The sequence below is a fragment of the Herpailurus yagouaroundi genome, unplaced genomic scaffold, assembly GCF_014898765.1.
Source record: "Herpailurus yagouaroundi ecotype Mexico unplaced genomic scaffold, PumYag 201, whole genome shotgun sequence".
Taxonomy (NCBI): Eukaryota; Metazoa; Chordata; class Mammalia; order Carnivora; family Felidae; genus Herpailurus; species Herpailurus yagouaroundi.
In genome coordinates, this window is record NW_024412432.1 from 2194824 (window position 1) to 2216005 (window position 21182).

General features: G+C 38.5%; 1 protein-coding gene across 4 annotated transcripts in view; it reads left to right on the plus strand.

Annotated features, from left to right (window-relative positions):
* FANCC (FA complementation group C) overlaps positions 1-21182 on the plus strand; it is a 280802-nt gene that overhangs the window by 17350 nt on the left and 242270 nt on the right. For 3 of the 4 annotated variants that reach the window (XM_040450237.1, XM_040450236.1, XM_040450240.1), the window contains exon 2: positions 7623-7683. The exons of the other annotated variant lie outside the window; for it this stretch is intronic. The gene's annotated coding sequence lies outside the window, so the exon portion shown is untranslated. The remainder of the gene's footprint in view (positions 1-7622; positions 7684-21182) is intronic. 4 annotated transcript variants of the gene reach the window in all.

Here is a 21182-nt window from a genome sequence, read left to right on the forward strand (position 1 = left end):
TAAGCTAAGATCAAGAGTCAGATGCTTAATCAACTGAGCCACCCAGGTGCTCCTAGGTTGTTTTTTTTTTTTTTTAAAGTTTGAGAGAGTGTGCACACACATGCAAATGGGGGAGGGGCAGAGAAAGAGAGGGAGAGAGAGAGAATCCCAAGCAGGCTTCACACTGTCAGCCTGGAACCTGACAACGTGGAGCTTGATCCCATGACCATGAGTTCATAACCTGAGCTGATATCAAGAGTCGGACAATTGACTGAGCTACCCAGGTGCCCCAAGAACTAGTTCTTTGAAAAGATAAACCAAATCACCAAACCCTAGCTAGACTCACCAAGAAAAAATGGAGGGCTCAAATAGATAAAATCAGAAATGAAAGAGAAGTTACAGTTAATACCACAGAAATACAAAGGATCATAAAAGACTGCTGTGAACAATTATGTACCAATAACCTGGACAACCTAGAAGAAATGGATAAATTCCTAGCAACATAATTTTCTAAGACTGAATCATAAAAAAATTAAAAATCAATAAATTTATTATTCGTAAGGAGATTGAATCTCTAAACAAAGCACTCCCAACAAAGGCCCAGGACCAGATAGCTTCACTGGTGAATTACCAAATATTCAGAGTAGATTTAATACCTGTCCTTCTCAGACTCAAAAAATTGAAGATTTGGAAAAATGTTTCCAATCTCATGAGGGGAGGAGTTAGATGGTGGAGTAATAGGGCGACCCTGGGCTTGCCTCGTCCATTGAAAATAGCTAGATCAACATCAAATCATTTTGAACATCTAGGAAGTTGGTTGAAGGATTAAGAGAACAATCTGCATGTTTTGAGGGAGAAAACTTGGCAGGTACAGGTATGGAGACTTGAATTGGGAGAAAGAAAAGCCTCAGTACTGCAGAAGGGAGGGAGCCTTTTTTGTGGAGAGGAAAAGGAAGAGGGGAGAAGAGAGCAGGATGTTGGGTTCACAAAGAGAAGCACTCCCCCAAAACCATTGACTGGGGAATCAGGAGGAACTATCACAAGTTTTTGCAAATGGTGGAGCTCAAATTTGGAGGTTTTGAAAGTCTGTACCATTAGCTGAAGTCAATCTGGGTGGGCAGCTGTGCTTCTCGGGAGAAGGGCAGAGCCCTAGGAGTGGACAGCAGATAGCGTGGTGTTGGGGTCCCCTGGGTTGCACTGGGAGAGAATGTTCCCCTTCCCAGAGTGCATTTGGAAGAGGGTGTATTTCCTCTCCAATGATTAAAGACCCAGCTGGTGCCTTTGAGCAGCCGTTCAACAGCAAGGGACAGAGGCACATGTAGAGGGCAGATAATCTGGTTGCAGCTTTCTGTTGTCATTCACCGTAAACTCCAGGCAGCTCTGTGGCTGTGTGACTACTTTTCTGGGACTGAATGGTGCTAAGCACAGTGCTGCAAGGCTCTCTTCTGGAGGGGGGCAGCAGTCTGCCTTTAACTCCTTTAAGATTTGGAGTTTTGAATCCTGGCTGCACACCAGAGATAAAACACAGGAGAGCTGTGGCTGTGTGTGTGTCAGTGGCTCAGGCACAGAAGGGTTGAGGGCAGGGTTCTGATGGAAGTCTGGGACACAGAAGGAGAGATCATTTGCTTGTCTGGACTCCCTGAACAGTGGCAGGTGCAAGCTACCCTCCCTAAGGATAAGAGAGTGGGGTGATGCCATCTTCCCTTCCTGCACCAGCGCAGCTGGACTTCAGTGAGCAACATAGTGCCCCCAGTGGAGGCTGCAGCCTCTTACACCAAACCCCACCCCCCTGCACCCTGCTAGGGCAAGTCTGACTGTGTGAGCCAGTGCAGCTGGCCTCTGCCCCAGAGGACCAACACAGCCCCCACTGCCGACATGCACCAAGTCTACTGATCATAGAGTGCTTAGTTCTGGTGGAAATAGGACCAAACTCATTTTATAAGGCCATCACTACGTTGATATTAAAACCAGACAAAAACAAGATAAAAAGAAAATCCTAGGTTAATATTTGTGATGAACTTACATTAAAAATTCTCAACAAATGTTAGCAAACCAAATTGAAAAAGGATCATACACCATGATCAAAGGAGCTTTATTCCAGGGGTGCAAGTGTGGTTCAGTGGCCATAAGTCAATCAATTTGATACACCGTGTTAACAAAATGAAGGATAAAAATCAGATGATCATTTCAATACATGCAGAAAAAGGACTTGACAAAATTCAACATCTATTTATGATAAACTCTCAACAAAGTGGGAATAGAAGGTGGTATGTACCTCAACATAAATAATGCCATATATGACAAACTCACAGCTAACGTCATACTCAACAGTGAAAAGCTGAAAGTTTTTCCTCTAAGATCAGGAGCAAAGACAAAGATTCCCACTCTTGCCACTTTTATTCAACATCGAATAGAAGTCATAGCCACAGCAATTAGGCAAGAAAAAGAACTAAAAGACATCTAAGTTGGAAAGGAGTTAAGTAAAATGTCACTGTTTGCAGGTGCTGTGACACTGTATAGAAAACCCTAAAGGTTCACCAAAAAAACTGTTAGAACCAGTAAATGAATTCAGTAAAATTTCACAGTACAAAATTAAAATGCAGAAATCTGTTGTTTTTACACACTAATAATGAAGTAGCAGAAAGAAGAAATCCCATTTACAATTGCAAATAAAAGAAATACCTGTGAAAAAATTCAATAAGGTGAAATATCTGTACAATGTAGACTATAAGATATCAATGAAAGAAATTGAAGAACATACAAATAATGGGAAGATATTCCATGATCATGCATTGGAAGAATTAATATTGTTAAAAGTGTTCATACAACCCAAAGTAATCTACAGATTTAGTGCAGTCCCTATCAAAATTTCCATGGCATTTTTCACAGAAATAGAACAAATAATTTAAAGATGTGTATGGGCCTCAAAAGACCCTGAATAGCTAAATCAATCTTAGAAGAACAAAGTTAGAGGTATCATGCTTTCTGATTTCAAACTATACTACAAAGGTATAGTAACTAAAACAGTATGTTATTAGCATAAAATCAGTCATTGATGGGATAGAATATAAATTTACACATATATGGTGAATTAATTTCTGAAAAGGAGCCAAGAGTTGCAACTGGGTAAGTCTTTTCAGTAAATTGTTTTGGAAATGGACAGCCACATGCAAAAGAATGAAACTAGACCCCTATCCTATACCATACATAAAAATGAACTCAAAATAGTTTAAAGACTTGAATGTAAGATCTGAAACCATAAAACTCCTAGAAGAAAACATAGGTGGTAAGATCCTTGACATTGGTCTTAACATTTTATTTTTGGATTTGATTTCAAAAACAAAAATAAACAAATGGGACTACATCAAACTAAAAGAGCTTCTGCACAGCAAAGAAAACCATCAACAAAATGAAAAGACAGTCTACTGAATGGGAGAAAATATTTGCAAATCATCCATCTGATAAGGGGATAACATTTAAAATAAATAACTCAAGCAAGTCAATAGCAAAAAAGCCATACATTCTGATTAAAAAATGGGTAGAGTATCTGAATAGACATATTTCCAAAGAAGACCAGCAGGCACGTGAAAAGATGTTCTACATCACTAATCAGTGAAATGCAGATCAAAACCACAGTGATATATTACTTCACACTTGTTAGAATGGCTACTATCAAAAAAAGTTTTTGAGGATGTGGAGAAAGAGAACCCTTATGCACTGCTGTTGGGAATGTACATTGGTGCATCCACTAAGGAAAATAGTATGGAAGTTCCTTACAAAATTGGAAATAGAACTGCCATATGATCTATTATCTGAAGAAAATGAAAACACTATCAGAAATATATTGTACCCCTGTGTTCATTGTAGTTCTTATTTACAGTAGTCAAAATATGGAAACAACTAAAATATTCATCAATAGGTAAATGAATAAAGAATATGTGGTATATATACAATGGAATACTACTTGGCCATAAAAAAGAATGAAATTGTGCCATTTGCAGCAACATCGATGGATCTGAGGGTATTATGCTGAGTGAAATAAGTCAGAGAAAGACAAGTACATGATTCCATTTATATATGGAATCCAAAAAAATGAAACAAAAACCTCATAGATATGGAAAATTGGTGGTTATTAGAGGGGAAGACGGTGGTGGGGTGGATGAAATGGGTGAACAGGGCAATTTTATGGTGGTGGATGGTAGCTAGATTTACTGTGGTGATCACTTTGTAGTGTATACAAATAGCAAATCATGTTGTATACCTGAAGCTAATATAACATTACATACCAATTTTACTTCAAGGAAAAAAAAAAGCGAACCTTGTGGAATATATTAACATAAGTCATAGTATGATTGAAGCATTAAAAAAAAAAGTCACCAGGGGTGCCTGGGTGGCTCTGTCAGTTTAGCATCTGACTCTTGATTTCATCTCAGGTCATGATCCAGGTGGTGGGATCGAGCACCGTGTCAAGTCCTGTGCTGAGCATGGAGCCTGCTTGAGATTTTCTCTCTCTCCCTCTGCCTCTCTTGCACATGCTGCTCATAAAAATAATAATAATAAAAAAGTCACCAAAGTTCGTGTCTACCTTGTAATGGTATTTTAAGTAAATCCATATAAAACATGGTGGAGATGATAAGGCAGAGAGCGTATCTGCTTTGCATTTAAGTTTTGTGTGGCTTGCTTGATGTTTAAGATTGTTTGAGTCATTTACAAACACTTAAACACTAAGCAATTTCACCTTTAAAATCCGTATTTTCTGGGTTTCTATTAAGGCAGTCTGGCAACTACATCTGACTTCTCTTGGCAGCAGCTGGTAGGAGCTAAGTTCTGGCTATCTTCTTTGGATGGTGCTCTTGTCTTCCAGTAGCCTCAAGCCCATCTGATTGCTTTACTCATTTAACTTACCCATTCTGGTTATTTTAATTTATGACCTTTGTCTGAAGTAATTTAGTAACACTTGAATCATTTTGAAATGCATTCAGTTGTCAAAGTAATACCTAGGGGGGGAAATGGGTAATTCTGAACAAATTTATCATACTTATTGTGGAAATTGCTACAATAATCTTTGTTCTCTGGTAAGTTCAAAGTTCATACTGTAGAAACTTTATTATTCCTGAACAATAATATGCTATATATCCTTCAGAAATCAGAGCTTTTGCCCTATTGGTTTTTTAAAAAATTAATTGATTTTATAAGCATGGATTTTTTTTAAAATTTCTTTTGGTTTCTTGGTTCATTTGTAGTAGTACTTTGGTCATAAGCCCTGTTCAATGTGTTTTGCACTTTCCAAATTATTCTTATACAGATTGTATTTGATTCTGATAGTAACCACATGTGTCAAGGTAAGAGAAGCATTAAAAAAAGAAGAAAATAGAGTGGAGGCTTTTCAAAAAAATTAATTTGGACCAGGATTAGAAGTTCCTGAGAGATGGCCCAAAAAGAGGATAGTGCTGAAGAACTTCTGGGGTTACTTCTGTTTTTGTAATTTTTGAATATGTCTTAGTTATTACAGCATGACAACCTTTTCAGTTTCTAAAGGAGCCGAGCATTTCTGGTTACCCATACTCAACTTATTTTAGCAGAAAACATTCACCTTCAATAATAACTTCTCTTTGAAATGTTTACAGAGAAGAAAACTGAGGTTAGTGGCAAAGCTGTTGATCATTACCCCCAGAAACTGACTCTGGTCTGGTGCTCTTCTCATTGCATCAGCAGCCCCATGGCCAAGGATTGCTGATGCTCCCTATTGGAATATTCTTGAGCCAAGTCTTTGGCAGACTTTTTTTGTTGCATCTTTCTACTGTGTAAATAAAGGTATTAGAAGAAATGTAGTTTTTTGAATACTGCCCAACCAGTTTCTGCTTGGTAACTTGCCCTGAGACCCTGTGAATGCCAGCAAGTAAATTAGATCCACAGTGTGTTTGATATGCATATTTTCTCCCCAAACAAAATTTGAATTCCACAAACACAAATTGAATCATTTTCTAAATGTTTGTATATGAATGGAAGTTTCTGTCCTATCCTTCTGTAACCAATACCATAAAACTTCTTAAGGTCTATGATGCATTTGTTGTACAATGTTAATCCAAAACAAAACTTTATTCTGACTAAATTTGTAGCTATAGAGAGATACCAAACTCATTTCCATTGATCAGTACAACATGTTTGTACCAACCAGATCTAAAAAATGTGTAAAGGAGTGCCATGCTGTAAAGATCTTATTATAGTTGTAAACACAAGTGCAGCTGTTACAAATCTAGCAAAACCTCAGATTAAACAATTTAAAATTTACTGAAGATGACATTCCAGAGCCATTTTTCATAATATAAACACTCTGGGACATGCCTTTGAAATAAGTGGGATTGTCATTAATATTAATGCCACTGAATTCAAGGCTGGGAAGTCATTTCTTTTTGAGCTTTATTTTCACTCCTAATTTTGGAATAGAATATGTTTTTAACCTGAAGTGTGGCATGTTTATTCACACCCTGAAAAAACTTGATCCTATTGCTTTTGAATTGTAGGAATGCAGAAATACGGTATAAGTATTTTATTCTTTATTTAAGGTCTCTTAAATTAGTTTGTTAGAATTAAGTTTGGCAAAAATTAGCTGTTAATGGAATCCAATTGCCTTAGTCAATTAAAAAAAGTAGAAGGAGTTGATATTTTAGAATTATATCAGTTTGACAATTTAGAATGCTGTATTTAAGGGAAGAATTTTATTCTAAATGATTTTGAGCATGTTTCTTGTGGTCTTGTCTTTCAGCTAGACTGTGGTAGGACAAGTTTTCAAAATCTGCACTGCTCTAATTTGTTTTTCTCCTTATTTTCCACTTAAGTGCGGTTACTGGTGGGGTATCAGATGAGCAATATAGTATTTTCTAGAGCTACATTCTGTGCTTTGATTTCTTATGAAATCTGGTATGATTTTTTTGTGTCAAATTTAAGAGTATACAAGAGTCCACTGGAAGCTCTTTGAATGAACTGGGTCAAATAGTTCTGGGAGTGTGTGTGATTGTTTTGCTTTTGTTTGCTTATTTATTGATGACTGCCTTTTAAAATGCCATTTGCCTTTACTGAATTACTCTACTGGACTGTTGAGGAAGCCTCTAATTTGGGTAATAGAACAGTTAAATGATTATTACTAAACTATCCTTAGTCCTTGATTAAAAAGAGGCAACATTTTTATCAAGAGGAGGCAGTTGACTCTCCCTTATTTACACTAGTTCTTCAATTTTTGTTAAACGTTTTCTGATCTGAAGAATTGAAGCCAACCATTGTCAAATACCATGTTGTAACCTAAAGTTGGTAACTGTGGAAGCTCAGAGCTGGTCAGAAGAACTGGCTTTTTCTATCAGTATAGAAGACTGGTGTATACCTCAATGATTGCTGTTGCTTTTGTCTCCTCCTTTCTTTTTTCTTTCCTTTTTTTTTTTTCTTTTTAATTTAAGAGTTTGTGGAGGTTTCTTTGAATTCTTTCAGCGTTTACATAGAATTCTGCATTTTGGGAAGGAAATCTGGGCAGATACAAAAGCTTCTTTTCCTGTTTTAAAACTTTTCTCAGTAATTCTAGGATTTTCCTTTATTATCATCTATTCTTCTATCCTTTCTCTGATACCACATCTTCTTGTTTCTCTTTCTAGGTTTATTCCCTGCTTTTGGTGATGGATATCCTCTAGTATCTTCTTAAATGGTGTGTGAAAGGTGAGTTATTTACTGGTCACTGCCTATTGAATGTATCATTATTCTAGTCACGATTGATAGTTTGATGAATATAGAATTCCATGTTGGAAACAATTTTCCTTCAAAATTGTGAAGGCATTGTTGCATTTCCATTTACCTTCCAATGTTTTTACAGTTTTATGTGGTGTGCTATGGTGTGCCATGATGTTCTTTTCATCCAATGTATTGGGTACTTGGTTTGCCCTTTAAATCTGGAGACTCCTGTCTTTTAGTTCTGAGAAAATTTGTTTTCACTGTATCCTCTCCTCCATTTTCTTTGGAGCTCCTTTGTTTGGAATTTGACCTCCAGGGCTGATCCTCTGATTTTCTTATCTTTCTCCTGTTTTCTCTCACATTGTCTTTTTGCTCTACTTATGAGAAATTTTTTCAAATTTAAATTCTTTCTTTTCTTTTAACAAATTTTTTTTAATGTGTATTCCTTTTTTTTAAAGAGAGAGCGCGCATATGCATGTGTGCCAGTTGGGGGGTGGGGGGTGGGGCAGAGAGAGAGGGAGACATAGAATCTGAAGCTGGCTCCAGGCTCTGAGCTGTTAGCACAGAGCCTGACGCAGGGCTCGAACTCATGAACCGGGAGATCATGACTTGGCCGAAGCCAGACACTTAACCGCCTGAGCCACCCAGGCTCCCCTAAATTCTTTTTTTTTATTGAGTTTTTCATTTCTACTATGGTATGTTTAATTTCCAGAATCATTCTCTGAATGTTCTTTTGTTAATATTCTGTCCTTATGTCATGGGTATAGTGTTATTTCTTCTGTATTCTGAAAATGTTAACGTTAAGACTTTTGGAAAAAGATTTTAAAGTCTCTTTCCTTCCCCCCACCCCCCCTTGTGACTTCCATGTTGCTTTTTATCTGTATATTTTGGTTTCCTCTTTTATGTTAGAGGTTTCTTCAGATGTCTGGTAATCAGTCCTTGGTTGTATGCTTATATTTGCAACAGGGAGCTAAAAATCTCATTCTGAGTGCATGGGAGACACTTAACTGACTTAGATTCCCATTGAGATGGTCAGGTTTGGCCAAGTTTTGGGGAACTCTCACATATCAGTAGGCATATCAGAGTTGCTTGTCAACTGTAAGTCAGATTGAGTGGGGTAGGAAATTTGGGGAGGGGGCAGATTTCAGCATTCAGTATCCCAGTTTACATGTTTTTATGTAACTCCTAACCCTGTACCTCTACCCCACCCCATTCACTGCCCCCATTTGTTGAATTGTAGCTCTGCTCTCAACTGTGGCTATTGACTCCTGGTCCAGAGACCCTGTGTTTTATAATCTCCAGAAAATAAATCACCTCTTTTTGGTCAGGTTGGGGCTGGACTGCCAAGAGTTGGAATGATGTGGAAATGTGGATATCTAACTGCCTCTTAGATAGACTTTGAACCAGTTGACTTTATTTTTGGTCTCCTTCATCCCTATTTTCAGATGTCCCAGATTTCTTTATTTCCTGATCTTGTTAGTGGTCCAGCAGTATAAAATGGGATGTACAATGAGCTGGTTTTAGCTTTCTTGTTGTCCCTCTGGGATTCTGTTTTTCCAGTCTATTAAGTCAGTCACCACTTGTCTATCTGCTTTCTAGCTTGTGAATTCTATTACTGTTTTCTCCTTTTCTATTTTCCTCATCCATGTAAGTTTATGCCTTAAAAAAAAAAAAGAAAGAAAGAAAAAGAAAAGTAAATTTCTTTATTGTCATCTTTATAGGGTTTCAGGAAGGATTGAAACCTGTGTTTATTAGTCTGGCCATCTATATCTGGACGTTCCTCCAGCAAACACCTCTCTTTTTTCTTAAATATATGTTTTCTATATATATTTTCTCCCTAAAATGGCTTGCTTGTTATTCCAAACTGTGTTTTGAAAATTCTAATTCATATATAACTAATAAATTGGGATTACTGGTAGTGACATTTCTATATGCAGCCATACTACCAGCAAGGTGTTCCATTCTGTTTGCTGCAGGTCTGATAGATGGATGATGATATTAATTTATTGAATGAATATTTATTAAATATCTGGTCTGTGCATAGCTTTGCACCAGGCTCTACTATAATAGTGAACTACTAAATAAGAACAGGGTAGGCTGTAATACCAAAAAGACATGTTAAAGAAAGAATTCAGAGTCTTCTAGAACTTAGGATTGCTGTGATATAGTAGCTGTAGACATATCAATTGAAGTGTAAAGCAAACAGACCTAGATGATCTTTTTGAACACACATGTTAAGAAGAATATCAGTCTGAGTGATTGGTAGGCTCCATAGATATATTTGTCCTCTAAGTGGTTGGAAGTAAGATTCTGGGGCTTAGGACAGGTGATAGAGCTGAACTTAAAGGTGGATGGATCATCAGTAGAAGCTCATGTTATGAAAGTAAATGGAGGGGCGCCTGGGTGGCGCAGTCGGTTAAGCGTCCGACTTCAGCCAGGTCACGATCTCGCGGTCCGTGAGTTCGAGCCCCACGTCAGGCTCTGGGCTGATGGCTCGGAGCCTGGAGCCTGTTTCCGATTCTGTGTCTCCCTCTCTCTCTGCCCCTCCCCCGTTCATGCTCTGTCTCTCTCTGTCCCAAAAATAAATAAAAAACGTTGAAAAAAAAATTAAAAAAAAAAAAAAAAAAAGAAAGTAAACGGAATGGTTTGTGGAAAGTGAGATGAAAGAGGCCAGAAGATGGAACCCCCTGGATCACTAACATTTATGGGTATTTGGAGGAAGAAGAAGTTTACAGGCAGATAGAGTGCTCTGTAGCTTCTTCCCTTGTAGAAAGATCAAGTAAAATGAGGCTGAACATGGAGAAGTGCTTGGGAACACTATTTTTACTAAAAGATTTAGGAAACAAACAGTTTTATATTAAAAAAACCCCACCCCTATCTCTTAGAGAATATTCACCCCAGTTATAGAAGCCCTGATATATAGAGAGGTGATGGTCATCTTAGCCTGATTGTGATAATTGTAGAAAATGGACTGGATAAGGCCAGGGCTGAAAGAATTATGGGTTGGAGTGGAACCTGGGAAGATTAAAATATAGGTATATGGAGTTCTTTTAGTAGGGATAGATGTTTGGTGATGTGAGTTAAGAAAGTGCATTGATTGAAGTGTTAAAGGTCTTCCAGACTACTCCAGCTTTGATGATTCACTAGGAAGACTTCACAGAATTCAGCATGTAGTTGTCCTCATGATTATGATTGATTACAGGGAAAGGACACCAAGCAAGATCAGTGATGGGAAAAGATGCATGGGATGAAGTCCGGAGGAAACCAGGCACAAGCTTCTAAAGAGTCTTTTCCCTTTGTAGTCACACAGGACATATTTCCTCCAGCAGAATTGTGACAACGTGTATAATGTCATCCCTCAGGGAAGCTCATTAGAGAGAATCAGTGCCCTTCTTACTGGGGGCTGATCACATAGTCATCCTCTGCCTAGCAGGTACCAAATTCCAGACCCTTAGTAGGAAAGTAGATGTTCAGCATAAATCACATTGTCTGTACAGCTTAGGCACTGTGAGTCCCTCTTAATAGTTAGGGAGGTGGGAACTCTTCCAGTATCCAAGTTCCCAGAGTCTAGCCGAGTACCAGTGTTACAAACACCCCTTTCTGAGGAGATGAGTTTTAGGCCTGCTGTGTTAATTCTTTTTTGCACAGTCATTTTAGGAGTTAAGCCATTTTGAGGGTCCAAGTTAAGTTTTAACCTTGGTAAATTGCAAAGGTGTCTGATGGCAGGGTTAGAGTCCTGCACAGTGTAAACTGGTGGTGTGGTAAGTGCAGGCAAACGACTAATAACTTTCTAGAAGATTATGAATTCAGGGTGAGAAATATATTCCATGGAATATTAGAACTCATGATAAAAAAGGTAATTATGGGTGAGTGGAAGGTTATGCTACGGACTGAATTTTGCCTCCATCTATTCCCTGCCGATTCATATGTTGAAGCCCTGATGTGACTGTGTTTGGAGATCAGGCCTTTAGAAGCAATAATTAAGCTTAAATGAGGTCATAAGGGTGGGGTCAGAATCTGGATTAGTGCTTTAAAGGAAGGGGAAGGGAGATCTTTTTCTCTGCATGTGCACAAACTAGAGGTCATGTGAGCATACAGAGACGGTGGCCATCCACAAGCCAGGAAGAGGAACCTCACCAGGAGCCGAGTCATCCAGAACCTTGATCATGGGCTTGCCAGCTTCTAAAACTAAGAAAATAAACAGTGTTGCCACGCTGTTTTTGTTATGGTAGCCTGAGCAGCGTAAGGCAGATTGGGATCAGATGAGGACCTCAGCTTTATCAAGGTGAACTCTGTGTGGAGCAGGAGAATATTATTAACATGGCACTGGGTTTCTGTTTCTGTTGATTTTTGGTGATTTGCTGGATACTTTTTTTGTCTGTTTGCTTTTTACTTAGCTAACTCATCCCCATACCACCCTTTTTGAATTAGCATAAGTTATTAAACCAGGGTTCTGGATCTGTGCCTTCTAGTGTCATAGTCAGTAGCCACATTTGCTTCTGTAAATTTAAATTCATTGGAATAAAATAAAAAATTCATTCCTTCACTTGTACCTGCCACATTTCATGTGTTCAGTAGCCACATGTGGCTAGTGGCTATCTCAGTGGATAACGTAGATATGGATAGAATATTACCATCATTGCATACAGTCTTGCTGGGCAGCACTTTTCTAGATTGTTGCTTCACAACAATTCTCTCTTCTTTATTTTCTGTCTTGGTGGTTCTGAGCTTTTCCAGGTTCAAGGCATACTTCTGACTACTAAGATTTTTGATGGGCTTCTGAAAGATTTTAAAACAACACTAAGAAATGAACAATAGTTGCAGTGCAAATTCGGCTAAAGCACAGTATGTCAAGCAGAGTCTATAACAGTATTTGTGATTATCATGCTATTCATTTGGTCACTTTTCTGCCATATGTGCCTTTAAAAGAGATGTTTTCTATCCCTAATGGGTTTGCTTATATATCCATAGGACAAAGAATTTGGATAAGCACACATTTGTTCTCTGATACCTGTTTTCCTGTTTTATTCTCCTGGGAGTGATAAACAGGAAGCATCAGTAACCAGGCTGATTTGCTGTGAGCACTGGTTAGTCTGAGGAATCCTAGGCCAAGGGTAGGTCAGTGAAAGCTACAAATGATCTGGCATTGTTTGGAACAGATTGTTTCATGAGATAGTAAGTAAAATAATGGTCAGAAGCCTCTTAATTCTCCATGGTACCCCATTCTACCAGTCCATGTCGTATGTGGGAGCTGTTCTTGAGAATCCTCAGAACAACCCTGTGAGGTAGGTATTATTTCATTTCTGAAGCCAAGTGAAGGCAGCATTCAGAAATTTCATATAATTTGCCCTGGGTCACCAAGCTAGTAAACAGAGATGCTGGATTCAAACCTTTCCGTTGGTCTTCACAGCTTGTGTTTTTTCCACCATAATGGAGCTGGACTTGGCCAGGGGCCCCATCTCCCCCCTGGGTGGGAAATAGCTCTCTCAAAGCTGTGTTCTTTATAAAAGGGGTTCTTTGTAAATTCCAAACACATTTAACTCCAGGTAAAGACTGAATGACCTAGAAAGGGATATTTATCCTTTTATTTTAAGGGATCATTGTTTTTATTTTAATTACATTGAAAACAGAGAAACTTTTTTTTTTTAAAGGAGAAGAATCACTCATTATACCAGCACTTATTTTGGAATCATTTTCCCCTGCTTATACAGACACATATCATGTATTATACATATTTGTCTGCAGCTTCCTCATTTGACTTAGGAAGTTAGGATGAACATCTCTAAGTCAGTCAGGAATAGTCATTTTGTAGTTAACTGCTCTGTTACTTGAAAAATGTGTTTTGTTTTTTAAATGGTTATTGTTATACCCACTTTAACGACTCTTCTTCATTTTAGCCTCTAGGTCTGTTTTTTCTTTGTATGGGGTTAGTGAGAAACAATTGCAAGACAGGAACAAAGTCTTAAATTTGGTGGCACTCAGCACCAAATAATTCCAGATGTTTGCTTTTCCCTGCATATAGAAAGAACTCAGTCTGATGCCGTGTTTGTTCTTCTCATCCTCCCTTGTCTTTATTTCTCTTCCATTTCATTTAATTTTAACCTCAATACCAGACTTGTTTTGTGCAGTCCTTGGCCTGCTGCTGTGCTGTCTTTGCCACTGGCTCTCCCTCCAGCCCCCAGTCACTGATGTGTTTCTTGGCAGGGAACGGAAATGATGGTGGTCCTCTCGGTTGACTCCAGAGCACCCCAAGTCAGCAGTAATACTTGGCATAACAAGTACCAGGGTGGGATAACCACACATCCCTGGCCTGGGATTTAAAAGTTGTTAGTTGTCCTGTGAGCTGTGGTTTAGCGATCTACTTAAGGGAGAGATTGAATTTATTTCTTACAGGCTTCTTTTTCTTGGTCATCGTCTGATATTATTGCCTTATTATTATTTTATTCCTTTTTGTTATCTTTGGCTCAAATTTTCCTTTTAGCCATTTTTCTTTGATCATTTTTTCTTATCTTCCCCTTTGTGACTCTTTAGACTTCTCTATTTTATTTATTTTATTAAAAAATTTTTTTTTAATGTTTATTTATCTTTGAGACAGAGACAGAGCATGAGCTGGGGAGGGGCAGAGAGAGAGGGAGACACAGAATTCAAAGAGGCTCCAAGCTCTGAGCTGTCAGCACAGAGCCCAATGCAGGGGTCAAACTCATGAACGGCGAGATCATGACCTGAGCCCAACTTGGATATTTAGTTGATGGAACCACCCAGGCGCCCCTGGACTTCTCTTTTTTAAATCAGCCTTATGCTAATCTGATTTTCCTTCTGCTTGAATCTAATCTGATTTTTCATTGGCTTGGGACAGGGAGGGTAAGGTGAGGAAGGTGGAGGTAAATACTCCACCTGAGAATTATTTAATACAAAACAAAGTATTTGATTCCTTGTGTTTGAGAGACCATAGAATAAGCTAGCCACTAATATCAAATGGTTTTTGAATGCAGTCTTACAAAAAGAAGACTGATAAGTCCCTACCTCCTAGGAGTTCAGGATGCATTTTGGGAGAGAGGAGCAGGCCACGTAGGAAGTGTAAGAAAAATATGTCAGCAAAGGTAAACCAACATGTGAGGGAGAAACTGTACTAGGAGATGCATTGTGAATGGCTGATAGAGAAAAATGGAAAGGCTTTCAGAAGCAGATAAGTTTTCAGCATATAGAGATGTTTTATGTTGGTGATAAATAGAGCTATACTGTTAACTTTTATTTGAAGAAAGGTTAAATATGGACTACGGGAAAGAACCTATTCTGGTGCTTGGAAAACAAGGTTTTGTACTCAGAAGACAATTAAATATAGCTAACAACTTTAGTACTGAACTGCATAAGTTTTTACTTTTTTTTATTTTTAAAATGTGGCTGGAATATTGTTATTTATTATATGTAACATATCTAGCAATAGAATAATTGTTAGTGAAGCATTTAAAGAGATATACAGATGAATCAGAATTTCTTAAAATAACATATTTTTCTTCTTTGGGGAAATCCTAGTTAAAACTGGAAAAACTTCAAGCTTTATTATAGCTCATTACAAATTTTGGGAATTTTGATATTGTCCAGGAAAAACTTCAGTAGATTTTAGAAACTAGTTATTAATTGACCTCAGTTCTGCACATTTTTGTTGTTTTGCAAGAGTACCCTTAAGGTTTAAATCAAGTTAAAAGTAGGGTAAATGGTGTGTGCCTGTAAGGTCAGACTAAAACTATATTTTTTCCTGTCAGCACCTGAGTAGAAAAAAACTAGTTTAGGAACTTGACTATAGTTTAGAATCTTACACAAAACCACATATACTATAGTACTTTTAAAACCTGGATCCAAAATGTAGAATCATTTTGTTTTATAGAACTTAAAACTACATCTGATATTACTATGTCTGTGCTGTCCTGATACAGTTTTGGATTGCATTAGTGGTACAAGAATGATTCCTGTATTTAAGTAACATACACTGCACAGATGGTATCAGTTTTGAATCTACTAAGTAAAAGAAAACTAGAACAACAATGATTTGCCAGTTCATTTTTACTGATTTTTATTTATTTTGGATGACTGTAGTCACTGTAAAGGTGGCAGACTGAACCTGGAAACTAGAGCCAAGAACAGAGTGGGTGGGCGCCCCTCCTGTTCTCTACCACATGTCTGCTAATTTTTCCCGGGAGAACTAGCGTGAGTTCTCTCGGGGTCTAAGACTTTGCTCCTTAACATAATACTGCCATGATTAACCCCCCTCTCCCCTCCTTGTTTCTTCAATTAGGTGTCTACAGGTCAATTAAACCCTCCGTAGTTCTTACATCCCTATTGTCCTTTGCCTAGTCTTTTTTTCTTATCATCCCTGGATTATGTTATCCATTTCCATGGCTTTCATTACTTTCTATGTGTGGATGGTTCCCACATCTATGTCTTTAGCTCAGATCTGTCTCCTATAGCCCATTGCTTGTTGGACATTTTCGTTTGGAGGTCCCAAGTATCTTGTACTCAGTATGTCCTAAACTGAACTCATCTTTCTATCCAAGCAAATCCTTACTCCTCTGTTCCCTCCTTCAGTACATGATGGTACTGTACACCTAGTTCTCTAATCAGAAACCCGAGCACCATCCTTAACTCCTCCCTATACTTTTTTTGCTGTGTTCAGTCAGACACTAAATATCACATTACCCTACATCTTAAGTGTTTCTTGGGGTGCCTGGGTGGCTCAGTCGGTTAAGTGTCCGAGTTCAACTCAGGTCATGATCTCGTGGTCCGTGAGTTCAAGCCCCACATTGGGCTCTGTGCGGACAGCTCAGAGTCTGGAGCCTGCTTCGGATTCTGGGTCTCCCTCTCTCTCTGCCCCTCTTCCGCTTGCACTCTGTCTCTCCCTCTCAAAAATAAATAAACATTTCAAAAATGTTTTTATAAGTGTCTCTCATATCTAGGCACTTTTCTCCATTTTTTCATGCCATTCAACTAGGCCTTGGGTAACTAGAAGATAGGTCTTTCTGTTTCCCCTTCTAGCCCATTTTCTACACTGCTTCTGTGTGATCTTTCTAAAACACATATCTGATTATATCACTTTGGTGCTAAACATTCTTCAGTTGCTCTTACAGGAGCATTCCTATTGCGCTTAGAGGAAAATCCAAGGTCCTTACCACATCTTATAAGGTCCTTTCAAATTCATCTGCTTACCTGAGCAAGGTGACAACCTTGGTTAGATTTGCTTTTCAGACACTTGGGTGGCTCTGTTGAATGTCAAACTCTTGATTTCAGCCCAGGTCATGATCCCAGGGTCGTGGGATGGAGTCCCTCATCAGGCTCCATGCTGAGGTTAGGGTCTGCTTCGGATTCTCTCTCTCTTTCTCTTTCTCTCTCTGCTCCTCTCCCTTGCTTGCAATCTCTCTCTCCCTCTCTCTCTCTCAAGTTAAAAAAAAAATTGCTTTTATAGTCCGAAGTCCCCCTAACACCATTCATGAAATTTTATTGTGATCTATTGTCCCTTAGTAAGCCCCTGTCAGATCTGTGCACCCTTCTTCCTAAAGATAAATCATGCATATTGCAGCAGGTAGTTGTAATGGTTGGCAGATTCCTCTGAGAAGTCTCCATCTAGAAGTTATGCTTGATATGCTGTTTTTATTACAAACTATAGAGAATCTATCTGCTGATCATGACAGATAAAGTAATGGAGGTGATTAGATGTCACCACAACCTGTCATTTTTCCCCAGAAGTAATAAAAGAGTTAACCATCTGCTACTTGTGAAGCAGGTTTTCAAACAGGCCAACAGAGGTTGACTGTAGGAAAGGTACATTATTTCTCGCCCAAGAGAATGGGATTCCTGAAAGTCTTGGGAAGAAAAGAAGGAAGGAACAAAGGAATGAATGTCACCAGTAGAGGGATAAAAATGGTGAGGTCATAGTACAAAAGCATTAATAGAGTAGTCCTTCTGCTGGTCTCTATCTTGAGATGCCCTAAAATGTTTGTTTTCATTATTAAAAAAGAAGTCAGTGTAGGCGTCTCTCAGAGAAGGGGGCAATCTCTGATTTTGGCAAGACTGTAAAACAACTGCGTTATGTCTTATTAATCTATGCTTTGTCTCAAGACAGGTCCTCTGACCTCAGTCTTTTACAAATGCTCTTCCCCCTGCTTGGAACATTCTACCTACTGTTTGAACACCTGTATATGGTTCAGGTCTCTTTCCCTGTAAACCTTGCTTGACACCCCAAGTTTAGGTTAAGTGCTCTGCTGAGTGTCCTGTGCCATAGAATGCTTCTTATACTGCAGCTTTAGTTTATGGTTTAAGTTCACTGATATGACTAATTTTATTATTTGAAATGAAAGGGGTTTCAGGAATGTTTTCCAGAGGATTGACTAGAGTCATGAGACATTTTTCCACTCCACCACTAAAGCCATGAATTTTCTTTAAACTTAATTACAATTTTGAAATATTTGTGATATACCATACTATAAGATATTCTGTGAATGAGAGCCAGCCAATCTGAGTCCAGTTGTGAATGTCTTGAATGTGAATGCCAGTATTCACATTTGATATTCTTTTTTTCTTACGTTTATGTATTTATTTTTGAGATGGGGGGAGGAGCAGAGAGAGAGGGAGAGAGAATCCCAACAGGCTTCGTACTGTCGGAGCAGAGCCTGTCACTGGGTCAAACCCATGAACGGTGAGATTGTGATCTGAACCGAAATCAAGAGTTGAATGCTTAACCACCTGAGCCACCCAGGAGCCCAAATAGTTCTTTCAAATGTGATTTTCTTTTCTACTTACTTTACCAAAGCCATCTTTGTCATCCAAAGGACATCTGGCTCTTTGTTATTTTCCTAGAAATGAAGTATATTTTTATTGTTGTATCATTTTAAATAGGAATTAATATAGAGAGGTTTTAATATACAGCAGACTCTTGATATTTTCAGATTTACCTCGTGCGGTTTTGACGGTTTGCAATTGATCTAAAAAATTGATGACATACACTAAGTTGTGATTTTGCTAAGTCTCATATTTGAGTAGTAGGTATGATAAGACAGATTTGGGGGCGTGGGACATTGAGATAGTCAGTAAGCCTACCATACCCCTCAGAGTCTGCCTCTCGGGGTACCTTTGCTGTGTACACATAATCAGAGCTTATACATTACTTCTTATGAAACAATAAAGCATTTTTTCATGGTTTCATAAAGCCAACTGCTAGTGCTTTGATGAAAGAGAAGAAATAATATTAAGATCTAAGGAAATGTTGGTTCTTGGTGTGAACAGTAAAGTTTTGGGTAAATTGAAGACTAGGATGTCTAATTAAGTTGTGGTTGTGAACTAAAATGAGAGTGAGTCCATGATAGTCATCAAGTTGGTGAACCTGTTTCAGTGAGTACCCTAACCAGTGTGAAAATTGCTCAAGTGAGTGGGAGAATGTGGAAGTTGGGTAGGTGATTCATTTGTGCTCTGAGGATATGAAGAATTTCATTATTCTTTATGGAAATATCTTTCTGTAGAAAGTCAGGGCTGGATAAAAGATATAAAATATCCAGTATTGAAGGTACTTGTCAGTTCCTGAAATAAATTTTAATGTGAGTACAGTTTGATTTCATTATTTTAACATGATTTGATTTTCTTTTTGTAACACAGATTTAATGTGAAGCATCAACCCATCATAGTGCTAGGGACAATTTTCCTTTTGATTCTAGAAGATGAAGATGTTATAGTCTGGAAATGTGCTCCACACAGATGACAAAGGTGGAGACAAAGACAGTGATGAAGAATATGAGTAAGCTATGTGTGATGTCCATAACTCTAGTGAAGTAGTCTAATATTAGAAGTTGCTAACTGACATGTTCATCACTTGTGATATATTAATGAAGTGGAGTTTTAGAATGCCTGAGTGGGGGTGCCTGGGTGGCTCAGTCGGTTAAGCATCCGATTGTTGATTTCAGTTGAACAGTTTGTGAGTTCCAGCCCCATGCACTGACAGTATGGAGCTGCTTGAGATTCATTCTCTCTCCCTCTCTGTCTGCCCCTTCCCTGCTCACTTGCTCTCTCTCTCAAAGTAAATAAACTTAGGTTTAGAACATGCATCAATAAAAGAAAGGACAAGAACCATATGATCCTCTCAATAGATGCAGAGAAAGCATTTGACAAAATACAGCATCCTTTCTTGATAAAAACCCTCAAGAAGGTAGGGATAGAAGGATCATACCTCGGGATCATAAAAGCCATATATGAACGACCCAATGCTAATATCATCCTCAATGGGGAAAAACTGAGAGCTTTCCCCCTAAGGTCAGGAACAAGACAGGGATGTCCACTCTCGCCACTGTTATTCAACATAGTATTGGAAATCTTAGCCTCTGTAATCAGACAACACAAAGAAATAAAAGGCATCCGTATTGACCAGGAGGAGGTCAAACTTTCACTCTTCGCAGATGACATGATACTCTATATGGAAAAACTAAAAGATTCCACCAAAAAACTGCTAGAACTGATTCATGAATTCAGCAAAGTTGCAGGATATAAAATCAATGCACAGAAATCAGTTGCATTCCTATACACCAGGAATGAAGCCACAGAAAGAGAAATCAAGGAATTGATCCCACTTAACGATTGCACCAAAAACCATAATATAACCTAGGAATATAACCAAATCTAACCAAAGAGGTGAAAAATCTATACACTGAAAGCTACAGAAAGCTTATGAAAGGGGCGCCTGGGTGGTTCAGTCAGTTAAGCGTCTGACTTCAGCTCAGGTCAGGATCTCGCCGTCCGTGAGTTCGAGCCCCGCATCGGGCTCTGGGCTGATGGCTCAGAGCCTGGAGCCTGCTTCCGATTCTGTGTCTCCCTCTCTCTCTGCCCCTCCCCCATTCATGCTCTGTCTCTGTCTCAAAAATAAATAAACGTTAAAAAAAAAATTTAACAACAAAAAAAAAGAAAGCTTATGAAAGAAATTGAAGAAGACACAAAAAATTGGAAAAAAGATTCCATGCTCCTGGATAGGAAGAACGAATATTGTTAAAATGTTGATACTACCCAAAGCAATCTACATATTCAGTGCAATCGCTATCAAAATAACACCAGCATTCTTCACAGAGCTAGAACAAATAATCCTAAAATTGATATGGAGTCAGGAAAGACCCCAAATAGCCAAAGCAATCTTGACAAAACCAAAGCAGGAGGCATCACAGTCCCAGACTTCAAGCTATACTGCAAAGCTGTAACCATCAAGACAGTATGGTACTGGCACAAGAACAGACACTCAGATCAATGGAACAGAATAGAGAACCCAGAAATGGACCCAAAACTTATGGCCAACTAATCTTTGACAAAGCAGGAAAGAATATCCAATGGAATAAAGACAGTCTCTTCAGCAAGTGGTGCTGGAAAAACTGGACAGCGACATGCAGAAGAATGATCCTGGACCTCTTTCTTACACCATACACAAAAATAAACTCAAAATGGATGAAAGACCTAAGTGTACGACA